This window comes from Salmo salar, chromosome 13, assembly GCF_965601325.2.
Source record: "Salmo salar chromosome 13, fSalSal1, whole genome shotgun sequence".
Classification (NCBI taxonomy): Eukaryota; Metazoa; Chordata; class Actinopteri; order Salmoniformes; family Salmonidae; genus Salmo; species Salmo salar.
The window spans coordinates 52,921,598-52,929,098 of NC_138303.1; positions in this window are offsets into that span (position 1 = coordinate 52,921,598).

A 7,501-nucleotide genomic window follows, 5' to 3' on the forward strand; every position below is an offset into this window, starting at 1 on the left:
TATTTCTATTTAAGAGCAGTTGAAGGCCACAGAAGGAGAATTGTATGATTAGTTAACACAGTGTCCAAAGAAGGGCCAGAAGTATACAGAATGGCATCGTAGAAGTGGATCAGAGAATCACCAGCCGCAAGAGCAACATCATTGATGTATACAGAGAAAAGAGTTGACCTGAGAATTGAACCCTGTGGCACCCCCATAGAGACTGCCAGAGGTCCAGACAACAGGCCCTCCGATTTGACACACTGAACTCTATCTGAGAAGTAGTTGGTGAACCAGGCGAGGCAGTCATTTGAGAAACCAAGGCTGTTGAGTCTGTCGATAAGTTCCTAACTTCCCTGAAAATTTGCATATCGCGGGGGCTATTCGATGCTAATGCAGTACACCACAAGATGTTTTTGTGCTGGTCAAGGGCAGTCAGGTCTGGAGTGAACCAAGGGCTATATCTGTTCCTGGTTCTACATTTTTTGAATGGGGCATGCTTATTTAAAGAATAACCAATACTGACGGAACGAGGTCAATATCTTTCCAGGATACCCGGGCCAGGTCGATTAGAGAGGCTTACTCGCTGAAGTGTTTTAGGGAGCGTTTGTCTGTGATGAGGGGTGGTCGTTTGACCGCGGACCCATTACGGACGCAGGCAATGAGGCAGTGATCGCTGAGATCCTGGTTGAAGACAGCAGAGGTGTATTTAGAGGACAGGTTGGTCAGGATGATATCTATGAGGGTGCCCGAGTTTATGGATTTGGGGTTGTACCTGGTAGGTTCCATGATAATTTGGGTGAGATTGAGGGCATCTAGCTTAGATTGTAGGACGGCCGGGGTGTTAAGCATATCCCAGTTTAGGTCACCTAACAGTACAAACTCTGAAGATAAATGGGGGGCAATTAATTCACATATGGTGTCCAGGGCGCAGCTGGGGGCTGAGGGGGGTCTGTAAACAAGCGGCAACAGTGAGACACTTATTTCTGGAAAGGTGGATTTTTAAAAGTAGAAGCTCGAACTGTTTGGGCTCAGACCTGGATAGCATGACAGAACTCTGCAGTAGATTGCAACTCCACCCCCTTTGGCAGTTCTGTCTTGGGGGAAAATGTATACACATACTGTACATAGAGGCATTTTTCAGCTAAGATTTTACCACTCAGAATCCAGAATGGATATGACAATGTGGCCAGCACAGGACGTACTACACCCTTACAACAATCTACTTTTTGATCTTCTTGACCTCTTATCTGGTAAACTGCTACTATGTGTCAAGAAAAGAGCCCCAATTAGGGGTTAGTGTACTCCAGTAAAAAAGGGCTGGTTTAGATTAAAAACTATTGCCCTATGTCCCCGTTCATAGGGGCATGAGAGGCTCGTCACTGGTAGAATTGAGTTGGCACTTTATTGGCCCAAACACCCACAGACCCACAAGGTTGAGGTTACTCATGGACAGTAATTAGTATATATATATATATTTTTTGCATTGACGCATTGTGTCTTCTAACTGTCCAAGAATAGGATCCAAAGTGTTAGGAAATATTTGTTCCCATAAATACAAAGGAGGATGTCTCTCCTCATACCTTTGGCACTTTAGTCGGACTGCCAGAATGTGCACCACAGAGCCAATCAGGAGAGAATACATACAGGTCAACGGTGCCAATTGGAAGTCAAGGGGTGTGTCTGTGCCTTTTGGATTACTCTCTCTTTACAGAGAACCCCTGTGGTTCAAGTCAAGAGCTACCCTTTCAGTCTGCTCTGTGCATGTCTGAAAGTAACAGAGCCAGCAGCCAAGACATTTTTTGACAGTATATCATAAAAAATAATTACGCTTATGAATGTAGGTAAAATGCTAATATGTATTAGATCCAGTATAATGGAATAACTAAGATCTGAATTTGAATGTAGCGTGTTCCGATTCCTCCTTCTCTTTCTGTCCAGCAGGGTCAACCAAAAACACTTGGCCTGATGGTTCATGCAGATACTGGGGAAGCAATATAGAAATGTATTGATCCCTTAAAGGATTTTACCATTAAATTACCCATATCACAACCCTCATTCATACCTCTTCACAAAAATGTACCTAAATCAATTTTGAAAAAAGGATTTTACTCACAAACGACGTGGGAATTTATTTTTCCAGTTAGAAATAGTAGTCCATGCATCAAATAACTATTTTCATCAGAAAGACAAACCCTCAAATGCACTATTGCATTTTGTAAGTTGTCTGCAGGTGGCTTGTTGTGAATGCACTCAAATATCAAGTCATTATCAGGTTATGGAAACTGCGTTCTAAAACTCAACGTAGAAGGATTTGTCTTAATGTACAGTATATGAAAGTGATGCTATGAAAAGTATTCTTTCACCTTATCAAGCTCTGACTGAACAATCCCTGCCTATTACTGTGATTAAAAAGAGCATATGAAACATTGTTTTTCATGAGGCCTACCTGTGCGCCTTCCTTTAAGCACCTCTGTTTGAACACCTCTCCTGTCCTTGATCCATACCACATACAGCCATTTGCGGATATTTTCAGTGTCCATGTGAAAGATAGTTATTGCGAGGCTGGAACATTTGTTAACTTCAAAAACATTTTTTAACACCCATGTGAAATGAAGGCCTGCAAAGCTTTCAGATTTAAGTCTAATAGCATGATATGAAAGTAGACAAACTAAAGGGTGTGCAATGTGTAGGCCCACTCAGTGGACCTTCTGAACCTTGTTTGAATTCCCTAGGTCACATGACCAAGGAGCTATTGAAATTTTCATTTTGAAATATTCATGTAAAATCTTGTGATATGAAAATGGACAAACTAAAGGGTGTGCAATGTGTAGGCCCACTCAGTGGACATTCTGAATCTTGTTTGAAGTCCCTAGATCACATTTCCAAGGAGCTATTGAAATTCTACATTTTGAAAAATTCATGTAAAAACGTGTGAGATGGAAATTGACAAACTAAAGGGTGTGCAATATATTAGGGTAGTCAGTGGACATTCTGGACCTTGTTTGAGACAAGTAGGTCACATGACCAATGAGATATTGAAATTTGAATGTAAAAAAAGCTTGTACTTTGTTTACGCTCCCTAACTAATTCAACTAGGAATACAAAATGCTGCTCACATTTCCACATGTTTATTAGATCTGGAAAGCGAATTCATGTCCAAATTGTGAAAATAAGGCCTGTGCAATGTTGTGCACAATTTTTCCAACTTAATGACACTCATTTGGAGTCTGTGGCTCAAGTGGTTTGAAAGCTATTGAGGTTTGAAAGCGCGAAGACTTCAGTTCATCTTGGGTGCATATTTTATGTGGTTGAAATACTGTCTGCTTGCAGAACAGTGTCAAAGATAACACATTACACTGAACCTTCACATTTTCCCAAAAAATGCTGAAAGAAAGAAATTATATTTCTCCACTCCTCTTCCCGAGACAAAATTAAAATGTTTGTATAATTCTGTAGGAGTTAATATTATATTATGCTACAGTGCATTCAGAAAGTATTCAGAACCTTTGACTTTTTCCACATTTTGTTACGTTACAGCCTAATTCTAAAATGGATTACATTTTTTAAAATCGCAATCTACACATAATACTGCATAATGACAAAGCAAAAACATGTTTTAGATTTTTTTGCAAATATATAAAAATAAAAAACTGAAATAGCCTATTTACATATGTCACAGCTGTTGTGGAAGATAGAATGGGACCAAGGCGCAGCGGGTTGCGTGCTCAACATTTTTATTATAAAAATGAGAACACCACGAAAAAACAATAAACAAACTAACGACAGGAACAGAGTAGCAGGCTCAACAAAAAGCAGTGCTAACAAATAACTACCCACAAGTGACAAACAAAGCACACACCTATTTATAGGACTCCCAATCAGAGGCAACTAGAAACACCTGCCTCCAATTGAGAGTCCAGCACCCAACCTACACATAGAACAACTACCCTAGAATATACACATAGAAATACAAACATAGACCAGTGACCAAAAACCCCGTAATACATAAATAAACTACCCTCTGCCACGTCCTGACCAAACTACAATAACAAAATATCCTCTATACTGGTCAGGACGTGACAGTACCCCCCCAAAGGCGCAGACCCCGGATGCACCTACACAAAACACAGAAAACCCCCAAAACAAACAGAAAAATCCCCCTAAACTAAAGGGAGGGAAGGGAGGGTGGCTGCCGTCAACGACGGCACTGTGCTACACCCCCCCTCCCCAACCCACCTATATTGGAGGCGGCTCAGGTGCGGGACGTGGACTCCGCTCCACCCTCGACGTCGCCCACTTAGGTGGTGCCCCTGGCCGTGCCGGAGGACTGGTGGGTGACCCTGACTTCGTCCGGCTGGCGGGTGATTCTTGCTGCGCCCGGCTGGCGGGTGTCTCTGGCTGGGCCCGGCTGGCGGGTGTCTCTGGCTGCGCCCGGCTGGCGGGCGACCCTTGCTGCGCCCGGCTGGTGGACGACCCTGGCTGCGCCCGGCTGGCGGACGACCCTTGCTGCGCCCAGCTGGCGGGAAGGCGGCGATGGCTGCGCCCGGCTGGCGGGCGGCGATGGCAGCTCCGGAACGGCGGGCCGCTCTGGCGGCTCCGGACAGGCGGGCCGCTCTGGCGGCTCCGGACAGGCGGGCCGCTCTGGCGGCTCCGGACAGGCGGGCCGCTCTGGCGGCCCCTGACTGGCGGGCGGCTCTGGCGGCCCCTGACTGGCGTGCGGCTCTGGCGGCACCAGACTGGCGAGGCTGGGCTGATGCACTAGAAGCCTGATGCGTGGGGCTGGTACAGGATGTGCCAGTCTGGGCACACGCACCTCAGGGCTAGTGCGGGGAGCGGAAACAGGCCGAGTCAGACTGGGTTGACGCACTGGACTGTAGAGGCGCACTGGCGGTCTCGAGCGCAGGACTGGCATCACCCCTACTGGCTGGATGCTCACTTTCCCCTAGCACATGCGGGGCGCTGGCACTGCGCGTACCGGCCTGAAAATGCTCAGCCTCGCCACAGTACCCATCACCCCAAAGCACGGGACCTGTCCAGTTCGTCTCTGCCCAAAAATGGTATGGGGAGCTGGCCTGGGGCTCCATCCTCGCCCCGCCAAACTGCCCTTGTGCCCCCCCCAAAAAAAATTCTCGGGGCTGCCTCTCGGGCTCCCTTACCAGCCGTGTTCCCCGGTCCTCGCCAGATTTCCTCCGCTGCTTGGTCCTGTTGTGGTGGGTAGTTCTGTCACAGCTGTCGTGGAAGATAGAATGGGACCAAGGCGCAGCGGGTTGTGTGCTCAACATATTTATTATAAAAATGAGAACACCATGAAAAAACAATAAACAAACTAACGACAGGAACAGAGTAGTAGGCTCAACAAAAAACAGTGCTAACAAATAACTACCCACAAGTGACAAACAAAACACACACCTATTTATAGGACTCCCAATCAGAGGCAACTAGAAAACCCTGCCTCCAATTGAGAGTCCAGCACCCAACCTATACATAGAAAAACTACCCTAGAATATACACATAGAAATACAAACATAGACCAGTGACCAAAAACTCCGTAATACATAAATAAACTACCCTCTGCCACATCCTGACCAAACTACAATAACAAAATATCCTCTATACTGGTCAGGACGTGACAACATAAATGTTCAGACCCGTTGCTATGAGACTCGAAATTGAGCTCGGGTGCATCCTGTTTCCATTGATCATCCTTGAGATGTTTCTACAACTTGATTGGTGTCCACCTGTGGTAAATTCAATTGATTGAACATCATGAGGCACATAATCACTACCCTGATTAGGCCCCCTTTATCTAGCACTCCGTAGCATCACTCTTCAGGCAGTATTGTTTATGTTCGTTATTATTATTAAACCAGCTGCACCTGCTTCCTGACTCCCAGCATCATCATTACAATGTCAAGTATGTTTGTTTTTTTCTTCAAATATACTATAAAATACAACTATTTTTCAGCTAGATCTGTTGCATACGTATTACCGAAAAATGGGAATAGAAGATGTTGCATGTGTGGACATAATTTTGAGGTTGATGGTCACATCCATATTATACCTCTGCCAACATTTCAGTCACATCCTATCAAAAGTCACCAAGGAAAGTCCCATCTTTTATTCTGTTATGATTCTATTACAGCCAATTTTGAATGTATGGAGCATGCTTCTTTTGTCTTGAGCTGAGGAGGTGGCCGGATGGTGGATGGACAGGGAGTCAGGCAGGTAGGCAGACGGGAAGTCAGCATGTGTTGGTAGGGTGTGGGCCTCACTCTGCTGCCAGCTGCAGCAGGCTCTGGATGGGCTCTGTCAGGCTATGGTCTGGGACCAGCTGGCTGGACTGCAGGGCCTTCCAGCCAAACTCCAGTGCCTGGCACCAAACACACACACACAGTAGAGCCGTTGCACCCACTGCCTGCTGTGTATATACACAGTATATTAATTTATATATGTAATAAGTATCACTGTAAACTGGGCTTTTCCCAAACAGTCTTGAATAGCTTCTTAAGCAACATGCGCACTGATCTGAGAGGATAGTTGAAAACATCCAGTCCATTGATCAATCAGCGGCAATGAAGGAAAGAAGATGAGGAAAGGAAAGTATTTGGAACTATTAGGACTGGGACTTCACTGTGCTCACTCAAATGTTTTACAAACCAGACAAGAAACTTAGGCTAAATCTTATCTACACCGTGATGAAAAGTATTAAAGTGAAATTGTTCAGGCAATTTGACAAATTAAGTGTACTGAGTATTTGGGCTAGCTTCAATAAAACCTGTGATAGTAAGGCTTATTCATCCACACCAACGCAGCCTGTGAATAAACATCTGCATAATTCTGGAAGCATTCGTCTGTAATGGGAGTAGACAAGTGGAGGCTCCTCAGAGGACGGAGGGGAGGACCATCCTCATTGAATAAAATAAATAAATAGCGAAACACATAAACAAGTTCTAATTTTTAGATAAAGCTATCCTAAATACACAAATACCCCATAATGACAAAGTGAAAACAGCTTTTTAGAAATTAAGAACAAAAATACCTTATTTACAAAAGTATTCAGACCCTTTGCTATGAGAATCTAAATTTAGCTCAGGTACTGTCATGCCCTGGCCATAGAGAGGGTTTTATTCTCTATTTTGGTTAGGCCAGGGGTGTGACTAGGGTGGGCATTATGTCCTTTTTTCTATGTTTTATATTTCTTTGTTTTGGCCGGCTATGGTTCTCAATCAGGGACAGCTGTATATCATTGTCTCTGATTGGGAGCCATACTTAGGCAGCCTGTTTTCCTTTGGGTTTTGTGGGTGGTTAATTTCTGTTTAGAGTTGATGTTCCTGACAGAACTGTTTGGCTGTCGTTCATTTTCTTGTTTTGGTTAAAGTGTTCTATTAAAATTAAATGATGAGCACTCTCCACGCTGCGCCTTGGTCTACTCCTTTCGACAGCCGTTACAGGTACATCCTGTTTCCATTGAGCGTCCTTGAGATGTTTCTACAACTTGATTGGAGTCCAACTGTGGTAA